General features: G+C 43.3%; 1 long non-coding RNA gene across 1 annotated transcript; it reads right to left on the bottom strand.

The window, feature by feature from the left end:
• Positions 1–3,017: 3,017 nt before the first annotated feature.
• Positions 3,018–13,064, bottom strand: LOC100601202. The gene is made up of 2 exons (XR_179478.3): positions 12,964–13,064; positions 3,018–4,460 (listed from the first exon to the last, which is right to left on the bottom strand). It is a non-coding gene; the product is annotated as an uncharacterized LOC100601202 (long non-coding RNA).
• Positions 13,065–13,794: the final 730 nt, after the last annotated feature.

A 13,794-nucleotide genomic window follows, 5' to 3' on the forward strand; every position in this document is an offset into this window, starting at 1 on the left:
TTGCTATTGCAGATTGGTGCTTAATTAAGAACAATTGGCCTTGGCACCCTCAGTATGAGAAATATCTAGGCATCCATCTGTTCCATTTGATTTTCACTGCTTTCCCTTAATCCAAGCTCTCTCCTTTCCTTCATTCTCTCCCCTGACAATCTAATTTGTACATGGTTCCATACACATCTTTTTAAAGTACTGCCTCAGCTACATCATTCTTCAGGCAAAAGTCTTCCGGGGTTCTTTATTGCCTACCAAATAAAATCCAAATTCATTACCAATCAAAGCCCTCCACACTTGTACTCAAACTTTCCCCATCTTATCTCCCAGCATACTTGTATATAGACATGACCTATCTACTCATGGAGCCCATAACCTGCACACGCTTTCCCACCTTCTGCTTGTGCTGTCTCCACTGCCAGGCATGGTCTTCTCCCCTTCATTCACTGAGACAATATCTTCAAGGCCCAAGCTAACTTTCTCCTCCATCTTGCCCACTGTGGCCCACAAATCTCTGCCTACTCTGAAGTTATATCCCTTTGGCCTATATTCACTAGCAATGAATCATGTCCGTCCCTCTTCATAACATCTCTTGCAATGCAGTCCTTATTGTTTTATTTGTCTACTCTTATACTGCGATTGGTCCTTTTGTCAGCTATGTCTTCTCCTTTGGGCTATGTCATGAACCTGTGCAATGGGAAAGCACAGACTTTGGAGTGAGATATGGGTTTTACGCCAGCTGTCTTATTGATTAGATATGTGACTTTGAGCAAGCCACTTATCATGCAGCCTCAGCTTCCTCATCTATAAAATGGGGATAATAGCTGTCTCATAAGACTGTTGTGAAAATTAGATAAGCCAGCATGTGTGAAATTGCTTAAGGGTGCATGGTACATAGTGTTTTTTTCCCTTTTTGTGTCCCACATGGAGCTTTATACATAGCATGGCTTGAAAATCTATTGATTTAATTTTGAAACAGTATGTCTATAATTACCTTGAATTACGAACAATTAGAGAACACCCACTTCTGCCATACACATTAGTGCCACAAAACACCTGGAAATAATGGGTACATTGCATCCTTTTAAATGCATAACTGGATTTGCAAAAGGAAAAGAAAAAAGGAAGGAAATGCTCCATGTCCATAAATGGAGCGTGAGCTGATGTAAGGAGTTGCAAGGAGTATGTGATATTTCGGCTGCCCTGGAGGGCAAAGTTGTCCGTTTGGGGTTTCATTGCTCATTCAGGAACAAGACGTCAAACTGAGAAGCCTGCATAAGCCAATACCTTTTAAAGGCACATTTGGGGAAATTCTGCTTAGCTGTAAAGGGCTCTGGGTAGGAAAAAATGTTTTCCTTCTGAGAAATCATAGCAAGCATCCAATTGTAACTAAAGGATTATACCCACAGCAGGTATTATACCATGAGGGTTTGAGGTTAAAAAAATTTTGGGGGGGACAGGGTCTCACTCTATTGCCCAGGCTGGAGTGCAGTGGCATGATCAATGCTCACTGCAACCTCCTCCTCCTGGGCTCAAGCAATCCTCCTACCTCAGCCTCCCGAATAGCTGGGACTACAAGCATGTGCCACCATGCCTGGCAAATTTTTGCATTTTTTCTAGAGACAGAGTTTTGCCATGTTGCCCAGCCTGGTGTTGAACTCCTGGACTCAAGTGATCTGCCCACCTTGGCCTCCCAAGGTGTTGGGATTACAGGAGTGAGCCACCACAGCCAGCGAGGTTCTAATTTACACTACTTGAGTGTGGGGGAGGTCATCCCCAATAATTCAACATAAGAAACAACTTGAGCTGATAACAAGGTTGGCAGAAGCAAATGCAAAAACCTTTTTGAAGAGATACTCTTAACCCAAGCTGCACAGAAATTCCATAAACCTCACCGAACATCAACCCGCATATGAAACACATAGAAACAATCTCACAGGAAACAGCAGACATAAAAAAATAAGCAAAGCAGCAACCACAAAAGCAGCAGAATTACACCCCCAAGTTAGCAATATTTACTGCAGTGGCTGGACCCGGGTCCGTCTTCAAGGAGCATTCAATCAGACTGGGAAACAATTCATTAACAGTCTAAGGCAATACAGACAAAACCCGATTTAAGAATGGCCTGGGTTCCACGAGGTAATTAGAATATGCTGTTCAGCAATCAGCATGTCATTTTCCTTAGAAAACAATGTTTTACCCAGTAGATCACAAAAGCTTTTGGAATTCACAAGTCAGAACCTGTTGAGGACACCGAGGCACAGTTTCCAGCACAAATTCGTGCTCCATAATCACTGGCTAAATGAATTCATAAATGAATGAATGAGGTAGCTAAATCTGACCCAAGTTCCAGCACTGCAGAACACGAGGCCAAGGAGTGAAGAGGAAGGAGGAGAAACAAATATTATTGTATTTCCAAGGCACAAGCCCAGCTGTCTGGAAAGCTTCTAAATAGATACAGTTTGCATCAGGCACTCTCCCACCTGCCCACTGTAGATACTGGAGATTATCTCACTGATCCTAAACCCAGGAGTCACTGAGGCTGTCTACACCTAAACGCCCCCTGCTCGGAATGCCCGTCTTCTCAGTGCTGGGATCTGAGCTCCATGTTCTTGGAAAGCAGATAGAGTGAGGATCAGGGTAAGATGTAAGATATGAACAGCCATTTACCCCTCAGAGATGTCTGCAACTCTAACAGATGCTTGTTTCCCCAAATGAATCTCTACTTCATGTGACAAAGTGAAATAAGTGTATTCCAGCTCTGTGATCATGATGGACTAGGACTGAAAACCTTTGCCCAGGCTCACCTTCCTGAGGTCCATCCTTGGGGTCTTCATTCATTCACTCATTCCTTCAGCAAAGTTTATGGACTGCCTACTTTTGTTTCAGGCCCTGTCTACCTACTTCGGTTTCAGGCCCTGGAGAGGCAGGAGTGAACAAGACACTACAGCCATGCTCCCATGGAGTTTTCATTCTGGGCAAGTGGACAAATAATAATAAAAGAAAACACATGGACAGGATATATGCAGAGTGCCACATGCTACTTAAAAGAACAACAAAACAGGGAGAAGTGAGAGGGAGCAGCCCTCCCTTCCTCTCATTAAAAAAAAAAAATCAAAGCATGGATCCCTTTTTATTGCTCCTCCCGTGTTTTTTTTTTTTTTTTTTTTAGATGGAGCTTTGCTCTTGTTGCCCAGGCTGGAGGGCAATGGCGTGATCTTGGCTCATTGCAACCTCTGCCTCCTGGGTTCAAGTGATTCTGCTGCCTCAGCCTCCGGAGTAGCTGGGATTACAGGTGTGCATCACAACGCCGGGCTAATTTTTTGTATTTTTAGTAGAGACGGGGTTTCACCATGTTGGCCAGGCAGGTCTCAAACTCCTGACCTCAGGTGATCCACCCACCTCAGCCTCCCAAAGTGCTGGGATTACAGGCTTGAGCCACCGCGCCCAGCTGCTCCTCCCATGTTTTTGTCTTCCCTACCACCTCTGATGAACCCACAGTTTTTTTTTGGTTGTTTGTTTGAAGCTTCTGTTTTTTTTGAGCTTCCTCTCTTGGTAGCTGAGTCTCTCGACTCAGCGGGAAAGGAGTGAGTATATGGAGGTGTCGAAATATTTGTAGAATTGTCTTAACCTGCAATGATAACTGCCATCACGCTATCTGATTCCTTAGTGGTTCACTCACTCACACTCCAGCAAAGTTCTTTCTCTATGTGAGTTTTAAGGCTCTGCTTATCAGTGGACTCATCCTTGCCTCCCCATTAATTTCAGCATAGAAAAAGAAGTTTTCCCACATGTAACCTTTGGAAACAAAGGCAGAGCTTGAGCAGTGATCGAGGCAATGATTAAGCAGTCAGAAATAAAACGTGAGCTTGCATTCACCTCTGCCGGTGGCGGCCTGAGCTTCTTCCTGTAGACTGTTGACAAAGAAACTTGAGAAGGCAAAAAAGCCTTTTCAATAGCAAGAGGACGCTGTGAAGTGCAGGGAGGACCATATTATGTTGATGATGGATGAGTGGATCCCTCTCCGCTGAGTGTGCCAGGCTGGAGCCCATCCATTAGAGAGAGCTTAATCTGCCCAGAGATCTCAGCAGCTCCAGCTGCTGAAAGAGAAGCCTCCTCTTCCTGCCTCCTCAGAGGGCTGTTCTCCTGAAGAAGCTACCTGGCGTCTGTGTAGTGTTCAGAAACTGCAGGAGTGATTGCTCCTCCTCCTCTCTGGCTGGCAGCCCTTGGGGTGCGAAGCACGAATCCAACCTGGAGCTATCTTGCTGCAAGCTTCCCTGTTGTCCTGGTCACAACAGTCCACAGTTGTTCTCAACATCGTGGAAGAAAAAGTCTTTTATACTTGAAAACTCATAGTGAGGAGAGCTTAAACTTTCTCCCTGTGCAGAAAAGAAAAAAATGGATCCTATTTTTAAATGGGTTTCCTCGTAGAATCTTTTGATGTGTTAATTCCAGGTTTTGGTCTGCAACTTGAAAATAAAAATACCAACAAATCAGTGTCCCTTGTGAAGGACTTCTCTCGATCTCTGCCATACCTCTGTCTGTCCCTGTCTCTGTCTCTGTTCTCTGTCTCACATGTCTCCTCCCCACCCACCCTGTGTTTTGTTTTGCTTGTTTTGTTTTGAGACAGGGTCTCTGTCACCCAGGTGTTGTGCATTGGCTCTGTCACAGCTCACTGCAGCCTCAACTTCCTGGGCTCAAGTGATCCTCCTGCCTCAGCCTCCCAAGTAGCTGGGACTACAGGTGTGTGCCACCACACTCAGCTAATTTCTTCTATTTATTATTATTATTTTTTTTTGTAAAGACGGGGTCTCATTATGTTGCCTAAGCTGGTTTCAAACTCCTGGGCTCAAGCAATCCTCCCATCTCGGCCTCCCAAAGCGCTGGAACTACAGGCCTGAGCCACTGTGCCTGGCCTCCTCTCTGTGTTGAACCCACTGTATTTCTGCCCATTCGATTCCATGTATTGTCCCCCTCCTCTCTGCTCCCCCCATCCCTGCCCACACTTTCAACATCTCCCACTAGTGCCATCAGCTTCCTAACAAGCATTCATCTCTGTGCTTTTATATGGGTTTCTTTAAAGTCTATCCTCCTCACTGTCTTGGCTTATGACTATGTAGGTCAGCAGCTCCTTATTACCTACAGTACAGGGTCCAAACATCTTAACATGACATAAGCAACACCTGTCTACTCGTTCCTTTCTGCTTCCTGCACATACTCTTCTCACAGCTGAAGCCCTCTATTTAAAGGATCTCAAATGCTGAAGTGCAGTCTCTAGTTGTTGCAGTGCTATGTCCTTTGCTCTTCTTTCTAGGTGAGCTCCCATTCAACCTTCAAGGCCCAGATTAGAAACTTTGGAACTTTGAGAAACACATTAGGCTTCTGATTGTGTTGCTATTGTAATATTGTATTGCTTATCTATTTCAACATAATGAATTGCATAAAAATTTAGTGGCTTAAAACAACAAACATTTATTAGCTCACAGTTTCTGTAGGTCAGGAATCTGGGAGTGGTTTAGCTGGTGGTTCCGGCTTACAGTATCCCATGAGGTTGTAAGTGGAATAACAGCAGGAACTGCAGTCTTCTAAAGGCTTGACTGGTACTAGAGGATCCATTTCTAAGCTCACTAATGTGGCTTAGCAAGAGACCTCAGTTCCTTGCTTGGCTGTTGGCTGGAAGCCTCAGTTCCTTACCAATTGAGACTTTTCTCACGCCAGGGCAGTCATCTTCCCCAGAGAGAGTGATCAAAGAGAGAGAGGCAGGAACCACCATGTCTTTCAGGACCTAGATTTGGAAGTGCCATGTCGTCACTTTTACCATATTCGATTGGTCCAACAAACAATGGGGTAGGAGACCACACAGCATGAATACCAGGAGGCCAGGATCATCACTCAAAATTCATAAGACCCAGGCTCAAATTTTGGTTCCACCACTTATTTGCTGGCTGACCACAGGTAAGTTATTTAACCTCTCTGAGCCCTGATTTCCACATCTGTAAAATCTGAATGATAGGATTGACCTGATGGGGTTGACATTGAACCTAAAAAGGTGATTTACATTAAGCACTTGGCATGTAGTGAGCATTTAATAAATGTTAGCAATTTTTATGTTGATAACAGTTCACAGACTCCCTGGGCCAGTGGCCCCAGGGCTGCTCCCATACAGTCCTGTAATGCTCTTATCTTACATTACTCTCCACCTGGGTACTCACTCTTAGATTTAGAAGTGTTTAGACCTTCAAATATAGGGCCTCTATGTCCATCTTCTTCATGAACCGTTTTTCTTTGCACAATCTAAGGCTTCTCTAACAATATTAAGCTTCAATCCCATTCCTTCAGATCCCAAAGATGTGAATGAGATCATATTTGCATCCTTAAATTAAAACCCCAAGTTTAGCTTGTTTGTTAACTCCATCTCACGTGTGGTCATCTGCTTCAGACCTTGGGGCTTCATCCCCATTGGAATTGTTTTTGTGTTATTTTCATTCATCAGCTGTGAGTGGTTGCTCCTTGTTAGGGCCTAGGCTCAGTGCCAGTGATGCCAAGATAAAGAAGACAGGGACGTAGCCCTTTAGAACCTTAGTGTTGCTTCATATCATCATTTTTCTATTTTCTCTGGATATGTCTTTTGTCTCAATCTTGCTTGAAATGAGGTTTTATTACTAACAACCACCAATTCTTGAGCACTAGCTTCATGTCAGAGTATGTTCATGTCATCCCTCTGCCATTCCTGCAAAGTGGGTATTACCATTCTCCCCATCCTTTCTCCATCTTGGAAATAGAAGGCTCCTTATTTATTACAGAGATTTCTGACTCTGGATCTTGAGCCCTTTCCAAAATGACAAGTTGCCAATGTAAATATTTTTTAAATTTAGTTTTATCCCTAGAATGTGATCACCTTACTGCAGGTTGGCACATCACTCCCAGTAATGTCCCGGGTCCCTGGGAGACATGCATGCCAGTCTGCAGGTGTTTGTCCAAAGGGTGACAGGGCCCCTTCAGATCTTTGGTTTCCACAGTAACTATGCAGCCAGCCATTCACTCCCGGCTCCAGTCCACTTTCCGACAAAGAAGAAATGAGCATATTAATTGAAACCCTAACCCCTTCAGTTTTCTACTAAGGACTTCAAAGTTACCAAAAAGTCCTTCCAGATCTCATTTGCCTGAATAATTCTTTCACAGGTTGGTCCCCACCCCCACCCATGTCCACTCCCTGCCTTCCTTTGCTCTACTCTGTGCTCTGGGAGCCTGGCCCCTCTGAAGCATCACTACAGCTTTTTTGCCCTCTGGTTTTCTTTGGGTTCAGACAAAGGGAGGCACTGGCTGGAGATCAAAGGGCAGCAGGAGAAGGAGATTGAAGTATTTCTTCTTTCCTGATTCCTCTCTACTTCTGCACCATGTCTCTGGCAATAGTTGTGTCCCTGGTGGCCATAGCTCCTGCCAGGGTGGGTAGGAGGGAGGTACCTCCTCTGAGTCTCTAGCTCTTACTTGGCCCAGAAACAATCTTTCTTCCCCTTGTCCTTTCATGCCTAGGGGTGCTAATGCCTTCCAGATGATGCAAATTATGCCCTATACTAGGCTATTGTCTCAGTTCCATGAAATTGCAAAATACATTATTGACCATCATGGTTTTCTCAACACTACTTCTGATCAAGGAACATGTTTCACAGCAAAATAAAGGAGGCAATGGGTCTTACCCATGGGATCTGCTGTCTTAATCTTGTAAGAAGCTGTGGGCCAGATAGAATGGTGGAATGGAACAGCCTGCTGAAGACCTATTCGTGGCACAAGCTGAGAGACAACACTGTGAAAATTTAGGGTGCTGTTTTACAGGATGCAGTATATACTTTGAATCAGCATACAATATATGTTACTGTTTTACCCATAGACAAAATACAGAGGTCCAAGTATCAAGGGGTAAAAGCAGAAATGGCTCCTCTCACTTATTCACCTAATAACACACTTACAGAACTTTGCTCTGATGTCTTGGTGGTCTGAGTACCCAAAGGAAGAATGCTTCCACCAGTAGACACAACCCATTCAATTGAAACATGATGGGCTCCTCAGGCCACTAAATTAAAAGGCAAAGAAGGAAGTTATTCTACCTGCTGGGGTGGTTAGTTTTGATCACCAAGGAGAAATTGGATTGCTGCCATACAAGGAGGGCATGGAGGACTGTCTGGAATCCAGGGGATGCTTAGGGATGCCTATTAGTACTTCCAGGTCCAATAGTAATACTTAGTGGAAAAATAGGCAGAATCCGAAAGACCCCAACCCTTTAGAAGTGAAAGCTGTGATCGTTTTGCCAGGTGAAGAACCCACATAAGCTGATGTCCTGGCAGAGGACAAAGGAAGGAAATGTGGAAAGAGTAGTGGAGGAAAGAAGTTGTAAATATCAACTTTGCTGGTGATCAGTTAAAGAAACAAGGACTGTTAAAAACTATGCATGGTTTTTTTCTTACGTGTTATTTACACATGTATTATTACACACATACTCATGTCTTCTCTCTCTTTATTTCTTCCTTTCCTTATGATTTATAATTTATTTACGTATTGGTGGTGGTTAACTTAACTTTAACATATAGTGTTTAGTAGAGTGAAACACCAAAAGCCAAATGAAGAAAGTCTGGAGGAAGATGGGAATGGTCAACTGCGTTAAAAGTGCTTTCTTCATTTCCACACCTGCTAAGGGGCTCAAGAATCCCCTTATCTGGGAAGCTCCTTTGACATCCTTTGACCAGCAATTTTACTAGTCAGCCAAAGCTGCCATTGACTGAGGACTTTCTTAAGTACTTCACAGGCATACTATCATTCAGCAGAACACTCTTTAATTTATCTGTGAGACAAGAATTGTGACTCCAATTTGCACATTCGACAGCTGAGGTTTACAATATTAAAGACGCACACTCAAGTTTACTGTCTGTGGAGCTATTTGTTCTAAACCAGGTCTGCACGAGCCAATGTCCTGTTTTTCATTGCCTCGTACTTGATTTGTTTCTTATTTTTCACTAAGGTAAATACTACTGATATAAACATCTTACACAAAATTAAAATTTAGCCTCTAGATCACAGAACGTTCAGATGGGACTGTAAATAAATGTTCAAGCGAGACTGATATTCACGTCACCCAGAGACAGATACTGTGACTGTCATCTGGAAATGAACACAATTACTTTTGGGATTTTGTGTCTTTTTGTCTTTTTTTCTCTGGGAGAGGTAAGAGTACATTTGTACAAAGGCCAGTTGCATGTTGTTAGGCAGAGACGTAAAACCATATTGTTGTATGGAAGTTCAAGTGTGTATAGAAGGGTGTATATATGAGTGATGAGGGGCCAAAGGGGTGGACTGGATCAGACGGTCAGTTATGATTTCTCAGCTCCAAGCCCATCCTTCTATGCTCTGTGTTTTGATGCTGGGGCTGGGACTCTATAATCACATCACTCCTTTACCAGCTGATTCTGTGAATAGGAGCACTAAAGGAAAGGTAGATGGGAGGAAGAGGAAGAAGGGACTTACTTCTTCCAATTTTGGCATGCTGCTCCTGTCAGCATCCTCTAAGCAATAGTTTGTCTCCCTGGTAGTGGTAATTGGTTCCAAGGCAGTTTACGATATGGAAGCAGGCTGCCGTCATAGCAAGCAAGTGAGAGAGAAACAGAGGGTGAGGAAGATGGAAGCCAGATTCATTTGCAATCTAATCTCAGAATTGACACCCCACTGCTTTTGTTATATTCTACTCCATACACAAAAGGATTATATGATGGCATGAATACCAGGAGACAGAGATTATTGGGAGCTGTTGTAGAGGTCTTCTACCATGGGATGTTAAGTCAGTGTTCCTGATTAATCAATGCATTATATTAGATTCTTTCTGTTCATATGTTGGTTGGTTTCTGTTTCTGTTTCTTTACTGGATTCATATACGGTAGTCTGTTGGTGTTTGCTCCCTTCACCCTGCTTTGTAAGTACAGTCAAGGCACCATATAACGATGTTTCAGTCAACGACAGACCACATATTCAACAGTGGTCCCATAAGATTATAATACCATATTTTCTATGTTTTTATATGTTTAGATACACAAATACTTACCACTGTGTTACATCTACCTGCAGTATTCAATACAGTAACATGCAGTACAGCTTTGCAGCCTAGCGGCAATAGGCTATACCATATGGTCTAGGTGTGTAGTAGGCTATACCATCTAGGTTTGTATAAGTACACTATATGATGTTTGCACAACAATGACGAAATTGCCTAATGAAGCATTTCTCAGAACATACCCTTGTCATTAAGGCACACATGACTGTAATTCCTCCATTAAGAACTTTAAAATTTGAAATGACTGGGATGAATTATTTTAGCTCCTGGGCTGCAGACTGATGACTGAGTGGATAAACTCAGTGGGCTGGTACTGATCTGGGGGTTGTATGGATCTTCTGTACTTGGAAGCAGAAGACCAAGGCTAGTTTAGCTTTGCCACTCACTGGTTCTATGCCCTTGGAAGGTTCACTTGACCATTTTAAACCCTAGAGTCCTCATCTGTAAACTGGGGAAAATAAAGCCTCACTTTCAGGGTTATGGTGAAGATTAAGTAAAAATTCAAGTGCCTGGAAGAGTGTTCAGCACATAGTTAGCTCCCAAGAAATGGTTGCTATTATTGGTAGAAAATGTATCCTAATGTTCAATCAACCTAATTAAAAATGTCTACTTTGTCTGGGCATGGTGGCTCATGCCTGTAATCCCAGCACTTTGGGAGGCCAAGGCAGGTGGATCGCCTGAATTCAGGAGTTCAAGACCAGCCTGGCCAACATGGTGAAACCCCGTCTCTACTAAAAATACAAAAATTAGCCAGGCTTGGTGGCAAGTGCCTGCAATCTCAGTTACTCGAGACGCTGAGGCAAGAGAATCACTTGAACCCAGGAGGTGGAGGTTGCAGTGAGTCAAGATCATGCCATTGCACTCCAGCCTGGGCGACAGGAGAGAGACTTCGTCTCAAAAAAACAAAAAATGTCTACTTCACAGGGTTGTGGGGATTAAACTAGATGATGGGTGCAAAGTGCCTAGCACTGTAGTTAATGGTTGACAGGTGCCCAATTAGTATTAGTATTAAATTGCTTTTGAAAAATTTCAAATAAAATTTGTTTGTAGGCTAGAAAGTGCAAGTACACTATATTAAAAAAAATTTCTGTTAAAAAGGAATTAACTTGGTATCAAAATTAGGCAAGAATCCATTTTATTTATAACTACATTTTAAAATTCCAAAACTGGCCGGGCACGGTGGCTCACACTTGTAATCCTAGCACTTTGGGAGGCTGAGGTGAGTAGATCACTTGAGATCAGGAGTTCAAGACCAGCCTGGCCAACATGGTGAAACCCTGTCTCTACTAAAAATACAAAAAACTGGCCGGGTGTGGTGGTGTGCACCTGTAATCTCAGCTACTTGTGATGCTGAGGCAGGAGAATCGCTTGCACCCAGGAGGTGGGGGTTGCAGTAAGCCAAGATCGCACTACTGCACTCCAGCCTGGGTGACAAAGTGAGACTCTGTCAATAAATAAATAAAATTCTAAAACAAAGAGAATCCAATAATCAATGATCTCTCTCCCCCCTCTCTCCATATGTATCATAACTAACAGGTTTATTCCAATAATTCTCATTAAAATTTTTCTTTCGAGATGGTATCACTCTGTTACCCAGGCTAGAGCACAGTGGTATGAACATAGTTCACTACAGCCTCAACCTCCTGGCTTCAAGAGATCCTCTTGGCTCAACCTCCATGTAGCTGGAACCACAGGTGCACACCACCACACCTGGCTAATTTTTAAAATTTTTTTGTAGAGATGAGGTTTCACTGTATTGCCCAGGCTGGTCTCGAACTCCTTACCTCAAGCAATCCTCCCTCCTTGGCCTCCCAAAGTGCTGGAATTACAGGCATGAGGCACTGCATCTGGCCTAAAATAAATAAATGAATAAATAAATAAATAAATAAATAAACAAACAGTGATTGATTTATTAAACGTTATCTTTTTCTCTGGAAAACTGTCTTACATGGATTTCACAAGATTACCGACTTTCAATGTATGGCTAAAACTGGTGGTAGATTAATTTATGGACATGCTAGTAACAAAATAGAATTTAATAATCTGTTTCATCTTCTAAGTATTTCTGACATTTTGTTGTTGTTGATCATTAGTCCCTGGCTACAAGTAACCACAAACTCCCTAGTTAAGATGATGTCAGGACTCTCAGACTAGGAAAAAAAAGCCACATTTTGGGTTGTAAATGAAAATTTAACAGAGAATAAGATATTTGAAAGAGAAAATCATTGTTTTGAGAAAGGAACAAGAAGCCAGACAAGATATAAACTTTATCAAATGTTCAAAAAATTCATTTAATATCGGGCTTTATAATACATGAAGTTTCTTTTCTTTTGGCTGCCAACTTATCTTTCTAATTACAATTCTAGATTGACAGCAAAAATATTTAATATTCTCTGAGGAAATACCCAACTCAGGTGAGACAAGGGCAGAGCAATGAAATGGAAGAAAACTGTGAGAAACCAGGGAGGCTGTATTAGTTCGTTTTCACACTGCTATAAAGGACTACCTGAGGGCCAGGCATGTTGGCTCACGCCTGTAATCCCAGTACTTTGGGAGGCCAAGGCTGGTGGACCAGCTGAGATCAGGAGCTGGAGACGAGCCTGGCCAACCTGGTGAAACCCCATCTCTACTAAAAATACAAAAATTAGCTGGGTATGGTGGCGGGCACCTGTAGTCCCAGCTACTCGGGAGGCTGAGGCAGGAGAATCACTTGAACTCGGGAGGCAGAGTTTGCAGTGAGCCGAGATCGCGCCATTGCACTCCAGCCTGGGCAACAGAGTGAGACTCCGTCTCAAACAAACAAACAAACAAACAAACAAACAAAAAACTACCTGAGACGGGGTAGTTGATAAAGAAAGGAGGTTTAATTAACTCACAGTTCTGCATGGCTGGGGAGGCCTCAGGAAACTTATAATCATGGCAGAGGGTGAAAGGGAAGCAAGCAGTTTCTTCACAATGCAGCAGGAGAGAGAGAGAGTGAGGTAGGAAGTGCCACACTTTTAAGCCATCAGATCTCGTGAGAACTCACTCGTCAACACGAGAACAGCATGGGGCAAACTGCACCATGACTGAGTCACCTCCCACCAGGTCCCTCCCTAACACATGGGGATTATAATTCAAGATGAGATTTGGGTAGGGACGCAGAGCCAAACCATGTCAGAGACAATCCAGGAGTGCCATAAGGTTAGCTCAGCCCTGAGGTACTCTGGAAATCCTGGGATCAATGTGCCCATAGAAGGCTGTGTGACAGGGAGGAGGGATCCTAGAGGGTCATGATATGACCTGGAGGCAATGAGATCAAATTCCTGGTCCGCTAAGCCCCCAAATCATAATAGTTTACATGCCTTCAGGTCTTTCTGGACTGTGCTTTTTAACATCTCAAAACCTTTTTACATACATCACCTCATTTGAGCCTGATACAGACTAGTGAGCTAGGTGGGGGCTGGTTCTTCTCTAGGTGAGGAAAGTGACAGTCGGGAAGAGAAAGGACAAAACCACTGCATGTTAATGGAAATAAATGACAAGGAGAAACAAAACAAAGGCAAGGACTCCATGGTGACGAAAGAAAGGCACATTGCCCAGGAAGGGAAATGGAGGCCATGGCCCCACTTCTGCTCCTGACCCCAACCAGGAGACCACCAAGTTGATCCCAAGGGTGTGGCTGAAGATGTGCCTGGTCTTCTAAGATGTTTGCTGTCCTACTGCTG

This window comes from Nomascus leucogenys, chromosome 15 (genome assembly GCF_006542625.1).
Source record: "Nomascus leucogenys isolate Asia chromosome 15, Asia_NLE_v1, whole genome shotgun sequence".
Taxonomy (NCBI): Eukaryota; Metazoa; Chordata; class Mammalia; order Primates; family Hylobatidae; genus Nomascus; species Nomascus leucogenys.